Source organism: Balaenoptera physalus (assembly GCF_965194825.1).
Source record: "Balaenoptera physalus genome assembly, chromosome: 17".
NCBI lineage: Eukaryota > Metazoa > Chordata > Mammalia > Artiodactyla > Balaenopteridae > Balaenoptera > Balaenoptera physalus.
Genome location: NC_138895.1, coordinates 62,516,272 through 62,531,954, shown reverse-complemented (window position 1 = coordinate 62,531,954; position 15,683 = coordinate 62,516,272). Strand labels below are relative to the sequence as shown.

General features: G+C 31.9%; 1 long non-coding RNA gene across 1 annotated transcript; it reads left to right on the top strand.

Moving 5' to 3' along the window:
• Positions 1 to 2,485: 2,485 nt before the first annotated feature.
• LOC309646703 lies at positions 2,486 to 15,308 on the top strand. Its single transcript, XR_014255543.1, has 2 exons — positions 2,486 to 8,977; positions 9,368 to 15,308. It is a non-coding gene; the product is annotated as an uncharacterized lncRNA (long non-coding RNA).
• The last annotated feature ends 375 nt before the right edge of the window (positions 15,309 to 15,683 follow it).

Genomic DNA, 15,683 nt, shown 5'->3' with positions numbered 1-15,683 from the left:
TGACCTATTGACTTCTGTTAAATTTAGAGGAAGGGTTAAATTTTGATAAAATCAAGATTGGAATTCTATCTTTTTATTTTAAAATAACCATTTGTTTTGCATTTTGTTCTTTCATTGGAACATTTCCCCTTTTTTCTTGTGGATTTTATTAATAGTACCCTAGACACTAAACTAAACTTTGTGCATTTAATCTTTTCTGCCTCCATTTATTCACTTACTTAATAAGTATTTATCAAATACCTTCCATGTGTCAGGTTTTGGGGACAGAACAGCTACTGGACTCTTGGAGATATCATTCAAGCAGGAAGTTTGTTATTATTAGATGATACACAGGGACTGGCTGTACCTTAGTTAAGCAATATTTGAAAATGCTGCAAGATTCTGTGTACTTACTCAAAAAAGCCAACAATTATTTACTCAACTGAATCAAAGAGAGGACAGATTATGAACCCCTTCTGAGAAAATGAGAATTATAGACACAGCACTTAGTAGGGCTTTTTTCCAAGGGCTCATAATTCGGCAGAATGTTGATCAAATAGTATGCCTTAACACAGACTTGACTGGAACAATCACTTTCTTCTTGAATTATCCAAATGGTATACTGCTTGATTCTCACCTTTTCAATATGACTTCTCTGCCTCTTTCTTTAGTCCATTTCAGTCACTCTTTTTGAATTTTTGAAATGCACTCTGTACTATTTATTTGACGAAAGATTGCATTTTCTAGTATTTTTAGTTGCTCGTTTGTGTATTGTTTCCTATGAGGCTATAAACACTATCTAAAGAAGAGAGTTAGTCATATGCTTTTTCCTTCTCAAGACTTACCAGAAATTCAACAAATATTGACAACACAAGTGCATTTAAAACGTTCTTAAAAATGTCTGTTTCCAATACATGGTTACAAATAAAATTTGGGGCTTCCCTGGTGGCGCAGTGGTTGGGAGTCTGCCTGCCAATGCAGGGGACGCGGGTTCGAGCCCTGGTCTGGGAAGATCCCACATGCCGCGGAGCAACTCGGCCCGTGAGCCACAATTATTGAGCCTGCGCGTCTGGAGCCTGTGCTCGGCAACGAGAGGCCGCGATAGTGAGAGGCCCGCGCACCGCGATGAAGAGTGGCCCCCGCACCGCGATGAAGAGTGGCCCCCGCTTGCCACAACTAGAGAAAGCCCTCGCACAGAAACGAAGACCCAACACAGCCATACATACATACATACATACATACATACATACATACATACATACATACATAAAAAGAATGTAAGCAGACAAGAATAGCATTAAAAATAATAATAATAAAAAATTAAAAAAATAAAAATAAAAAAAAAATTTGAAAAATAAGAAAAATAATGAAGGAAAAAATTCACCCATGGTTGAATTCTCCTTTCCTTATAATATTTTCCTTGCATAAGTTTTACTTTTACATGGATGTAATCCCAGTTTATATTCAAGTTATGAAGTAGTTTTTCTTTGAGCATAATACTAACATTCAAAAATTTTAATATACTGATTATAAAAGTTATCTTAATGGTTATTCAATATCCTATTGAGTAACTCTTTCAAAATGTATGCTTAATTCTTAGGTTAACACACATTTGAAAGTTTTATGTCTTTCAGATGGAAGTTTCCTGTTAAGTAGTGGCGTTCTTTATCCCTAATAATTTTTTTGCATTTCAGTCATTTTTATATGTGCATGTAAATATATATAACTTTCTTTTAATAGTAACTGTCAAATGTATTATTTTCATACCTTTTCCTCCAGCTCGCCTATCAGTATGATTTAGGCTTATCTCTTTGTAAATACCATGAAACTGGATTTTATAATTCAACCTGAAAATATTTTTCATAAATTTATTATATGACATCTGATGTACCATAACATATATAATATAAAATTATATATTTATGCTATATATTATTATTTCTATATTAAAATATATACCTATATTTATTGTAGTTAAATTTATCAATCTTTTTCATAGCTTTTTGTTTTGAAATAATTTGACTTACAAGAGTTGCAAAACTAGTACTCAGATTTTTCTGTATACTTTCACCCAGCTTCTCCAAATAAATCTTATTTAACCGTAGTGTAATTATTCAAGCCAGAAAATTAACATTAATACAATATTATTAACTAATTATTTGCCTCATTCAAATTTAATCAGTTGTCCCACTAATATCCTTTTTTTTGTCCAGAGTCCAATCCAGTATTCCACATTACATTTAAGTGTGAAAGCTTTATTATCCTCCAATAAAGGACAATTCTTCAGCATCATTTATGACCTTAACACTTCTGAAGAGTTCTGGCCAATTATTTTGTAAAATGTCTCTCTGATGGGTTTTTCTGTTGCTTTCTTATGATTAGACTGAGGTTATGCATTTGTGGCAAGAATATCACAAAAGTAATGTTTTGCCTTTTTCAGTACATTATATCATGATGTACATGATGTATATATGTCTCATTACTGATAATTTTTAACTTTAATAATTTGTATATGACGATGTCTCTCAGGTTTATCCACACTAAATTACTATTTTCCCCTCTATAATTATTAAGTATCTTGTAGGAAGATATTTTGAGATAATGAAGATATGTAGTCTTATTACATTTTCACTTGCTAATTTCCAACCTCTGTCAATGATTTTTGTCTGCAACAATTATTACTGTACTATTTGTCAAATGCTGCTTTTTATTTCCATTTTTCTTTTTACATTTATAAATTGGGCTTCTCCTGTAGAAAAATTTGTCCCTTCTCCATTTATTTATTTTTTCAAGTATTTATGCTTCTATGGATTCACGGTTATTTATTTTATTTATGGATTATAATCCATTACTATCATTATTTATTGTGTTGCTCTAATTGCCCAAAATTTAGCCTTTGGGGACTACTTCAAGTTTGCTCATATATCCTTTCAACAAATTCCCATCACATTTTGCGTTCTTCCTTACTTGGTGGTACCACAAGATTATCTTATATTTTCTCTGCCCCATTGCTGGAATCAGACAATTTTCCACGTAGTCTGGGTTCCTTTCATTGTTGAATGGCATTTAGAAATCAAGATCTGGATGCTAGATGTGTTCATTGCTATCGGGGTGCCTTTGCTTCTAAAGCCTCTTAAGAGTATGTATTTAGTATACTAAATATATGTATGTACACACATGGGCTTGAGTGTAGGCACACCATTGTACCTGCCTCTACCTGTACATATATAAAAAAACATGAGTTCATACTGATACCTCTGATATCTTTTCTTATTTGTAATTTCTTTTTCCAACATTTATGATTGAGAAAACTGGCTTTCAATGTCCACAATATATTTAATTATTTGCTCAATCCTGGTAATATACACTGTGTCTTTGCGACTCAGTGTGTGATTTTCTCACTTCTCCTGCCTTCCCCCAGCTTTAGTTGTGGGCTCAGTGTGTATTCCTTTCTTTCCCCCGGAAATAGGACTTTTTTTTCCTGTTCCTTTTCCTTAGCTGCAATGGGTATTCACCTGTGCCCTAAGAGCGTGAGTGTTTGATACTCTTTCCCTACAAATTAAGGTTTTTGCTCTATAGGGGAGACAGCAGAGAAGAGGCTAGGGGAAATTTCATGCTTCTCCTTCATGGTGGCTTTTCCACAGCCCCACGTATGCACTACTATAGATTCTTTCTTAGGGCTCTTTCTTAAGAGTATGCAGACACTGCCAGTTGATGATCTCTCAAGTGCTTCAACCAGTCCTACCAGCCTCCTCTCATCTTTCAGCAACTCATTGGGTTTTCTTGTCGAATTCTTGTCTGGTTGCATCTTGTCCAGGTAAATGAGTGCTTGCATGTCCTCTCTCTTTGAGGGTGCTCCTTTGTCCTTAGATTGATCCGGATGATTGGCTGATGTGTGACTTCAGTGTCCAACAGATTCTAAAAGAGTTTTGAATTTGAAGTTAAGTCAGTTCTTTTCAATTTTGAGGGTGGGAATGATGCTCTTCTCAACTCTCATGTCCCTTAATGAAAGGCAGATGTGAGTCAGGAAGTGTGGTTTTTATGTAGTTTTATTTGTTCTTTCTTATTCTATATTGTTTTAAAGAGTGCTTTTAAAATGAGTTGTAAATACTTATCTTTCACATTTAAGTCTTTAATTCACCAAGAATGGGTTTTTATATGTGGTTTGAGTTAAGAATTTAATTTCATTTTTCATATGTTATTGAAAAATTTTTTTCCATTCTCCACTGATCTGCAAAGCCACTTCTACGTATATGTTTAAGTCTGGCTCTGTTTCTGGGCTCTTTATAATGTTTCATTGCTTAATTTTTTATTTCTGAACTAATGTCAAATTATCTTAATTATTATAGCTCAGACTGAATCTTAATTCTTGGTTGACAAATGCCACTCCTCTATTATTCTTCTGCAGATGTATCTTGACTATTTGGGGCAACTTATAAATTTCCAAATAATTAAATAATTAAATTTCCAAATAATTTAAATCAGATCGTCAAGTTTCTTAAGAATAATCTTTGGCACTTTGATTGGAACTTAGATTGTAACTATTGTTAAATACTGAAATAATTGATATTTTTATAAATTTATTCTACTTATAGTGTAACAGGATAAATCTCTTCATATGTGGAGATCTACTTTAATGTTGTTGGAGACAATTCCAGTCAGGATATATTAACTTTTTTACACAGCTTATTAAATTCACTTTACTAATATTTTGTTTATATTTTTTGCAATGATATTCATGGAGGAGTTTAGTCCGGAATTCTTCTTTCTCATAATGTCTCTATCCAGTTTTGATACCAAGGTTATATTGACTTCATAAAATGATTAGAAACCCTCATTTCCTATGTTTTGGAGTATTTGAATAATATTTAAATGACCAATTACATGAATATTTGGTATAACTCACATGTATATGTACATGGGCTTGGAGCTGACTTTCAGGAGAAATTCCTATTAATGATTCAATTAATTATTAACTTTTAAGTTACTATTTCACTTTTAGTAAGTTTTTAAAAGATAAGCTATGTTAGTAGTTGTTCATTTATTATGTTTCAAACTTATTAGGATTAGATTTTCTAAATAACTTCATTTTTTCTTACCTTTGCTATTTCTGTAGTTTTGTCCTTTTATATACTAGTATATTTTTCTGCTTTTTTTCTGCTTTAATATATTTGGTCAGAGGATTTTTCTACTCTATCAATATTTTCAGACCCTTTTTACTTAATTAATATGAAATGTTTATTATTAAATATTTACTAATCACATTTTCAAATCTTCAGAGGATTAATGTAATATTTTTCTAATGCATTAAATTGAATTATACTTAGCTTGTTAATTTTGAGACCTGAATATTTTCTACTAACAGCATTGAAGGTATAACTTTTCTTCTGATTTCCTTTTGGGTGGCTCTTTTTTGGGATTTCATTTTTAAATAGTTCACATGTGGTTAATTAATATTCTGTACCAGCCTCTCAGTTTCCAGCAAACTGTGGCAAAAATTTTAATTAGTATTATATGTAGATCTATAGAATAATTAGAGAATAATTACCTAATAATATTAAATATTCAAATTCACAAACGTGACATGTCTTTTAATTTATTAAATTCTTCTTTAATTCTGTTGCAAAGATTTGTAGATTTTATTGTACAGGTCTTGCACATATTTTGTTAAATATATCCCTAAGTTTTTAATGCTGTTTTAAAAAGAAATTTTAAATTTAATTTTCCAGTTCTCCATTGCTAGTAGGTAAAATACAATTAATTTTTGTATATTATTCTTTTGTATTATGGCCTCACTAAATTTTCCTATTTGTTTTAGTAACTATTGTGCTGAATTTTTAAGAATTTTAATATACATGGTAATGTTGTCTGCTAATATCTACAGTTTCCTTCTTTCCAATATATATGACTCTTATTTTATTTTTCTTATTTTATTGCTATGTCTTGGATTTCCATTACAAGGTTGTCTAGAAGTGGAAAAAGCAAATACCCTTGTCTTACTTCCAGTCTGAATGAAAGCATTTTATCTTTCACCACTTAAATTTGATGTTAAAATAAAAGTAAATTTTTGATAGATATTCTTTATTTGGATGAGGAGTTCCTGCCTGTTCCTAGTTTGCTTATATTTTAAATCATGATAGATTTTTAGTTTGGTTAAGTGCCTTTATTGCCACCATTTAAACGGTCATTTATTTTTGATTTTTGAATGTTAAAATAACCTTTCAATTCTAGAATAAATTCTACTTAGTCAATACATCTTTTTACTTTTTAATGTATATTGTTTGATTCAAATTTTAATATGTACTGTTATATGTTATGTACTGTTAATACGTATTTCTTAAATCAATTTTGGTAATTTGCATCTTTTAGGAAATGTGTCCATTTGATCTGTGTTTTCAAATTAATTGGCATAAAGTTATTATTAAAGTTCCTTATCATATTTTAATGTCTGTGGGATTACTTCTAGTGATGTCTCCTTATTCATTTGTAATTTTGGTAAATTGAGTCTCCTTTGTTTTTCTTACTCAGTTTAGCTGGGGTTTACCAATTTCATTGATCTTTATATGTATTTATTATTTGGTTTCATTGATTTTTATTTCTTGTTTGTTTTCTATTACATTTGTTTTTATCTCACCTTCATTATTACCTTCCCTCTACTTACTTCAGTACTTCTTTAAGTGTATCCCACAAATATTCATATTTTGTGCCTCTCTTTCCTTTCAGTTCAAAATATTTTATGAGCTCCCTTATGATTAACCCAAAGTTTTTTATAAAGGGTATTGCTTAACTTCCAAATATTTGCAGATTCTCCAGACAAATTTCTGATATTAAATTTTAATACAGTGCCACGTGATCAAAGAACTTACTCCATAATTTCATCCTTTCAAATTTATTGATGTTTTTAAGAGTGCAGCCTATGATTTCTCTAATGGAATGTTCTGAGTGTCTTTGACATAAATATGTTTTCTCCTATTGTTATGATGTAGCCTTCTGTAATTATTATTGATGTCAATTTGGGTGGTAGTATTATATCTTAGCAGTTTTCAGTTACTTTAATTTCCAGAGAGAGGTATTAAAATCTCCAACTAAAATTGTAATTTTTTTTCTGTTTCTCCAGTCATTTCTGTCAATTTTTGTTTGATTTATTTTGAAATTAATTATATGCATATACATTCATATGTGTTATGAATTGATTATTTTATTTTTATAAATGCCTTTTTGATCACTCCTTCCTTCCCCTGAAGTCTACTTTATTTAATATTATTTTCACCACTCCTTCTTCCGTGTGATTGTTTACACGATATATATTTTTTCCATCTTTCTACTTTAAATGTACATATGTGTTATGTACTTAATTATGTTCTCCTAAAATTCCTATGTTGAAGACTCTGTCCCCAAAGTGACTGGAACTTTAAGGAATTAATTAAGATTAATAAGATCATAAAGGTGGGGCCCTAATCTGATAGGACTTATGTCCTAATTAAAAGGGGAAGAGACACCAGAGCGCTCTCTCTTCATGCACATTCGCAGAGGATAGGCTACATTAGAATACAGAGAAAAGAGGGGCATCTACAAGCCAGGAAGGGAAGCCTCACCAGAAACTAACCCTGGCACCTTCAAGCCCCAGAACCGTGAGAAAATAAATGTCTGTTGTTTCAACCATTGAGTCTGTGGTATTTTGTTATGGCATCTCATGCAATTAATTAAAGTATGCTTCTTACAGATATCATATAACTGGGTCTTCCTATTTTTAAAATGTAATCTTACAATCTCTACCTATAATTGGAGTGTTCAGATTGTTTATATTAATATATTATTGATAATGTCAGATTTACCTACCATCATTCATTTGTTTTTCATTTACCCTGTCACCTTAGTTTTTCTCCTATCTTTCTTGTCCTTCTAAGCGTTATTTTTAGTACTGTTTAGTATTCTGTTTAATCTTTTCTATTGGCTTATTTGTTCTTTTTTTGTTTTAGTTATCTATATTTTAATAACAGCTTTAGGTTATACTGTATTTTTATACATGTATTTTTTCTTATCACAGACTACCTACAATTATTATAACACTTCATTTATTGTAATAACCATAGTACACTATACTTATATTTCCCTCTCCCATCATTGGTATTCTTTTTGTGCATTTTCTTTTTACATGTCTTATAAATCCCACAATATATTGTTACTTCTTTTGTTTTTTAATAAAATTTAAAAATTAGAAAAAAGTCTTTTATATACTTATTTCTAGTGTTCTCTATTCATTTGTATATTCCAGTTTTCATTTGGGGTTGATTTCCTTCAACTGGAAGAACTTCCTTTAACTTTTTTTGTTACAAATCCTCTCAGCTTTTGTTTGTCAGAAATGTTTTTCATTTTGCTCTCATTTTAGAAAGATGTTTTCCCTGGATATAAAATTCCGGTTTGACTTCTTTTTTTTCTTTCAATAATATAAATTTGTCAATTTTGTGTTTTGGCTTGGGTTTTGCAAATGAGAAATCAGTGACCAATCTTTACATTGATCTATTTTATACAATAAAGTTGTTTTATCTCTGAGTGGTTTTTGGCATTTTGATAATGATGTGCCTTGCTGTAGTTTTCTTTGTTTCACTGAGCTTCTTGAATCTCTGGCTTTGTAGATTTTATCAATTTTGGCCATATTTTTAACAATATTTTTCTGTCTCTCCTTTTCCTTTTGGACTTACATGGTAGTCGGCTTCATATTTTCCTGTATGCCATCCAGTCTCTGGATTTCTCTTTTAATTTTTGTTTTTCCCTTTGTTTTTTGTGTTTTGTTTTATTTATTTATTTTTTGCCTTTTACTCACTGGGCTTCAGTTTGGAAATTTTCCATTGCTTTGTCTTTACATTTATTGGTCCTTTCTTCTACAATGTGCAATCTGCTGCCAAACTCATCAAGTGAAGTTTTTATTTCAGATTCTTTTTCCTTTCTACTGGTTCCATTTGGTTCTTTAAAAAATATTCTGTTCCATTCTCATTATGTTCATGTTTCCTTTTTTTTTTTTTTTAATATTTTTGAAGAATTGACTGCTATATTCTTTTTTTTTTTTAAATCAAATTTTTTTTTTTTTTTAATTACACTATACTAGGTGTGCTTTATTTATTTATTTATGGCTGTGTTGGATCTTCGTTTCTGTGCGAGGGCTTTCTCTAGTTGTGGCAAACGGGGGCCACTCTTCATCACAGTGCGCGGGCCTCTCACTATCGCGGCCTCTCTTGTTGTGGAGCACAGGCTCCAGACGCGCAGGATCAGTAATTGTGGCTCACGGGCCCATTTGCTCCGTGGCATGTGGGATCTTCCCAAACCAGGGCTCGAACCCGTGTCTCCTGCATTGGCAGGCAGACTCTCAACCACTGCGCCACCAGGGAAGCCCCATGTTTCCTTTTATATTCTTGAACATAGAGGAAGAGTTGCTTAATTCTTGTCTGATAATTCCATCATCTCTGTCATTTTTTATCTCTTTCAATTTATTGAATTTTCTCATGGTGATAGGTCACATTTTCCTGCTTCTTGACGTTTAGTAATTTTTTATTGCATAAGGGATGCTTTGAATTTTATGTCATTGTTGCTGGATTTTATTGTTTTCCTTTAAAGAGTTTTGGAATTTGTTCTGGCAGTTAGTTAAATTACACGTGGATTTACTTAATCCTTTTGAGTTTTGTTTATGTTTTGTTAAAGCAGATCTAGGATAGTCTTAATCTAGACTAGTTTTGCTCTCCTGTTAAGATTTACAGTGTTTATTGAAAGTCTTGAATAGTCAAATAAGATTTTTAATCCTCACAGGTTGGAAATGGAATGTTTACCAATAATCTGTGATCACTGGAAATTTTAAATTGCATTCTTAGCATGCACAGCTTAGATTTTAGCATACATTCACAGGAATGCCAAATTCTGGGGCTAATTCTTTGTCTAACTCCTCCATCTCTGATTTTCTGCCACACAAATTTGAGTCCTCTCAGCCATGTCAAATTCCAGTCCTCAATTCCAATCTCTTCAATTCAGTGAGCCTACATGTTAGTTCCTCCTGGACAAAACTAGGGCAATTGTAAATCTTATCTCATACGGTTCCTTCTTCTAAAGAATCTGAGGCTTGTTCTACATATTGTTCAATATTTGAAAACTGCTATTTTAAGAATCTTTTTAATAAATTCATATTTGGTTGATTTTTTTAAAAGATTTTTTGATGTGGATCATTTTTAATGTCTTCATTGAATTTGTTACAATATTGCTTCTGTTTTATGTTTTGGTTTTTTGGCCATGAGGCATGTGGGATCTGAGCTCCCTGACCAGGGATCGAACCCATACCCCCTGCATTGGAAGGCAAAGTCTTAACCACTGGACCACCAGGGATGTCCCTATATTTGGTTGATTTTAATGTCTATTTTCTTTTGCTATAAGATAGGGATGTTACCAGCCTGTGATCAATTTATCTCCCTTCTAAGGTCCCTGCCTAACAAGGAGCCTCAAGTTCTATTTCTTCAGAGTGCCACTTACCCCATGATTATTATTCTTCTTGTAGTGCTTATTTAGTCTTTTGCCCTCAGAGAACTCTTTCTTTTGAGTGTGTTTACTGCTAACCATTTTGAACTCTGTTTTGTTTTTTTTTTAGGGCGTGTGCGTGGGTGGCCCTTGGAGATTTTCTTTGCTTCCTGAAAGCACAAGGTTACAATAAAAAGAGTGTTTTATGCAGGATCTAGTTGTCTGCAGCAAGAGGGCCTTTCAGATTATTTTTTTCACTGTATTGCTGGATGTAAAATTCTTCTGAATTTCCATTTTTAACTATTAAGTTGATTTATTATTTTTAACATTATGTTTGGATTTATATTTGTGCATTTTTAAATGATGCTCTTACCTTATTTCATGTTTTTCTCCTCATTTCCTGTCTCTTCTTGCATTAATATTGTATTTCTCTTTCATTTCCTCTAAAAATTTGGGCGTTTTGTTGGTTAATTTTATACATCAACTTGGCTGGGCTACGGCACCCACATATTTTGTCAAACACTATTCTGGGTATGTCTGTGATGGTGTTTCTGAATGAGATTAACATTTAAATTGGTAGATTACCTTCCATAATGTGGGTGGGTCTCATGTAATCAGTTGAAGGTCTTAATAGAACAAAGACTGACCTTTCCCAAGCAAGACAGAATTCAGCCAGCATTCAGCCAGAATGCCTTTGAACTGTGACTGCATCTCCTCCTTGAGTCTTCAGCCTGCCAGCTTACCCTGCAGATTTTTGATTCACCAGGCCTCCAAATTTGCTTGAGCCAATTCCTTAAAATTTCTCTATTTATATAATTCATCACTATCTCTACTCTTTTCCCAGTTCCTAACCATAATTGACCATTAATTCCCAATACTTTCTCTTCTGTTTTACATGCTATTGTTTTTCTGTATTTTAGTTTGCCTTATTAATAAATCAAAATTATTTATTATTTTTGTATTGTAATTCTTTTATTTCTAAACATGCATACAATTTTTTTTTAGTATTCATTACTTCTTTAATTCCATTTATTTCTCATGGTTTGACTACCTTTATCCTCAAGTAAATCTTTCAGTATTTTTCAGTAAGTGTTGTTTGTGAATAAAAAATGTCATATTTGTTGGGATATGTCTTTTATTTACTCTCAATTTTAAATTATGATTTAAATGGGTATAGAATTTTTAGTTCAAAATTATTTTATTTTAACAGATTGAAGATATTGTTGCTGTGGGAAATTCTGTTTTTAGTCTATAGCAGCATTTTCTCATTGCTTTTAAGTTTTTTTCTTTTATTTTAGTTTAATATAGTTTCATCCTGCTGTGTCTAATTGTAGGATTGTTTTCATTTAACACCTTTGAGACTTGTTTTTCTTGATGCTGATGATCTAAGACTTTTATAATATCTGGACAGTCTTCAGGCATTATCTTTTATTTAAGTGTCTTACTCTATTTTTCCTTATTCTATCAGATGTATGTTGGCTCTTCTCATTTTATTCTGTATATATTTTAACTTCTTTTTCACACATGCCGTGTCTTATTTCTCTGTGTTGCATATGTGTAATTTCTTCATTTTTATCTTCCAATTTGCTTAATCTATTTTAGCTGGGTCAAATTTGCTATTTAATGTAGCCATTTGTTTTGCATTTTAATATCTATTTTTTACATTTCAACTCCTATTCTGTATATTTTTTTCAAATTTGCATAGTTTTTTTCTTTAGCGATTTAAATAAATGTGTTTTCCCTTTCAGCTTATTCTATAATTTCAAACCCTTGAAGTTGTAATTCTGCTGTTTTTTATGCTCACTTTCACTATTGGTAGATATATCTTTATGTATTTTGCAATTTTTGACTGTAAACTCATCTTGAATGGGACTGTGTGTACAAAGAGAGTGGGAAAGTGAAAAGACAGAGAGGACAGAGACAGAGACAGAGAGGGGAGAAAAAATATATCCTGTGTTCTGGGTTTGCAAACTTTCTTCCAGTTTTGTTTGTTTGTTTTGTGCCTCTGCCAGGAGCCTCAGGCTATCACTGGCCAGGTACAAAGGTCCTTGCTAAATTTTAAGCATGTGTTCCCACATGATGAGAAGACTGTAACTAAAACTCAGAGCCATGTGGGTTAACGAATGTGTTTTTTAATTTCCTGGAAATATATATTTTTTTCTATTGAGAGCATAGGCAAAGAAAGACTTTGTTTTGATTTCCTTTGCAGTGGATAGAATTTTTTTTCCTTCCAGTCTATCTTCCAGGGTCTTCGCTTTGACTGTATGTGTGCATATATGTGTATATATCTGTTACATATCTCAAACGTTCAATTCCAATGTCTCAATGTATATGACCCCAGGACCTTGTCACTTGTATTCAAGTGAACATTAAAGCACTAAAGTTACTAGCATTGACAATTTCCCAGAGCAACTTAATGCTTACCACTCTGGTTTTCTGTTATCTTTTCCTTTGATCACCTCACTCACATGTGAGCTTGGATATTCTATAAGATGCTATTAAATATGCATTTAAAATAATATTCGCTATATTTTATTTAACAATTCTAGATATTTGGAGAGGGAGGAATTTTTGAAGTATCTGGACTATCATATTTACATTTCAAACAAGTGAGTTTGACTCAGCTAATTGATTGTATGGTTATCATTGACCAGAAATATCTGTGTAGAACTGTGCTTCCTAGTGAGACCAAGTGATATGAAAGATGATATGTGACATGGGAAGAATTGTTCTTAGATTTGGTTCTTTTTCAACAACCTAGAACCCAGATATTTATCTGTATGTTTATCTTCTCTTCTAGAAAAGCTTTGGATTTTGTCAAGTGTTTTTATTGCCTCAATTAATATAAACAGATGACTTTTCTTTTTAGCTCAATAATATGAAGGTTTACATGGATGGTTTTAGATTGTTGAACAAGCCTTGCATACTTGGAATAAATCTCAATTAGTTGTGATGTATAATATCTTTATGCATTGTTGGATTTGATCTGCTAGTATTTTGTTGAGGATTTTTGAATTTACATTTGTGAGAGATGCTGATTTATATTTTTCGTTTCTTATAATGTCTTTATCTTTTAAAAAATTGTATTAAAGTAATGATGGCTTCTTAGAATATCTTAGGGAGTGTTCACTCTTTATTTTCCGTTTCTATGTGGGAAATTGGTATTTCCTTCAGTTTTTGGTAGAATTCACAAGTAAAACTGTCTGGGTCCGGAATTTTCTTTTCTGAATAGTTATTAAGCATTGATTCACTTTCTGTAATAGACATAGAGCTATTCAGGTAATCTATCTCTCCTTGTATAAGTTTTGGTAGTTTATGTCTTTTAAAAAATTGATCCATTTCACCTACTTATCATATTTCTGGGCACAGTGTTCACAGTATTCTTTTAGCTTTTGAATGTTTGAGATATTGGTATAATGACCTCTCTTTCATTTCTGACATTAGTAATTTATGTATTCCCTCTTGTTTTTTGTTGTTGTTGGTGGTGGTTAACCTTCCTGAAGGTTTTTTCAGCTATTGATCTTTCAAAGAATCAGCTTTTCCTTCAGTTTTTTTTTTCTATTGATTTTCTTTTCTCAATTTCATTAATTTCTCTTCTAATAGTTCTTATTTTTTTCTTTTCTTTATTTAGGCTTAAGTTGCTCTTTTCCCTCTAGTTTCCTAAGGTGGAAGTTTAGGTTATTAATTTTACATCTTTCATCTAATATATAAATGTATTGTTACACTATAAATTTCCCTCTGAGCACTCCTTATACTGCATTCTACAATTTTTGGTAAATCGTGTTGTCATTTTCCTTTGGTTCAAAATATTTAAAAATTTCTATTGAGTCTCCTTCTTTGACACATGGGTTATTTATAATGGTGTTGTTCAATTTCTAAATGTTTTGGAATTTTCCAACTATCTGTTGTTATTAATTTGTAGTTTGTTATCATCTGAGACATTCTTTGTATGATTTCTATACTTTTAAGTTTGTTAACCTTTGTTTTTTAATAGCATAGAATGTGGCCTATCTTGCTGAATGTTCCATGGAAGCTTGAAAAAAATGTATATTCTGCTATTATTGTTACATGGAATATTCTATAGATATCAACTAGATCAAGTTGATTGATAGTGCTGCTCAGGTCGTATATATTGCTACTAGTTTTCTGTTTGCTTGACCTATCAATAGGGACAGAGGGGTTTTGAAGCCTCCAACAATACTAGTCGATTTTTCTATTTCTTTTTTCAGTTCTGTCAGTTTTGGCCTCACACATTTTGATGTTTTGCAGTTAGGTGTATGCATATTTAGAAGTTTTAATGTCTTCTTGGAGAACTGATCACTTTATAATTTTTTAATGTCTTTCTTTAGCCCTGATGATTTTTCTTGCTTTGAAGTCTGATTTGTCTGTAATTAATATAACTACTTCATTCTGATTTGGTTACTGTAAGCATGCTATGTCTTTCTACATCTTTTAATTTAACTCTTTATGTCTTTATTTTTAAACTACGTTTCTGGTAGACAACCTATAATTGGCTTTCTTAAAAAAATCCATTCTGGGACTTCCCTGGTGGTGCAGTGGTAGAGAATCCGCCTGCCAATTCAGGGGACACATGTTTGAGCCCTGGTCTGGGAAGATCCCACATCCCGCAGATCAACTAAGCCCGTGAGCCACAACTACTGAAGCCTGTGCACCTAGAGCCCATGCTCTGCAACAAGAGAAGCCACCACAATTAGAAGCACGTGAACCGTAATGAAGAGTAGCCCCTGCTCGGTGCAATTAGAGAAAGCCCGCACGCAGCAACGAAGACCCAACACAGCCAAAAATAAATAAGTAAAATAAAATAAAATAAATAAATTTATTAAAAAAATCCATTCTGATCATCTCACTTTTAATTGTATTTTAACTGGTGTATTAGTTATATATTCAGATGTAAAATGATTATTGATGCAGTTGATATAATATTTATCATGTTTATAACTGTTTTTTATATGTTGTGTTTTTTCACCTCATGTCCATTTTTTGCCTTCTCTGGTTTGAACTGAGCATTTTATATGGTTCCATTTAGTCTCATCTCATGGGACATCAATTATATTTCTTCTAAAAATTTTTAAGCAGTTGCCCTAGAGTTTGCAATATGCATTTTTAACTTATCTAAATTCATTTTCAAATTATACTATAACATAACTTCACCTGTAGAATGGGTACCTCACAACAAAATATGTGCA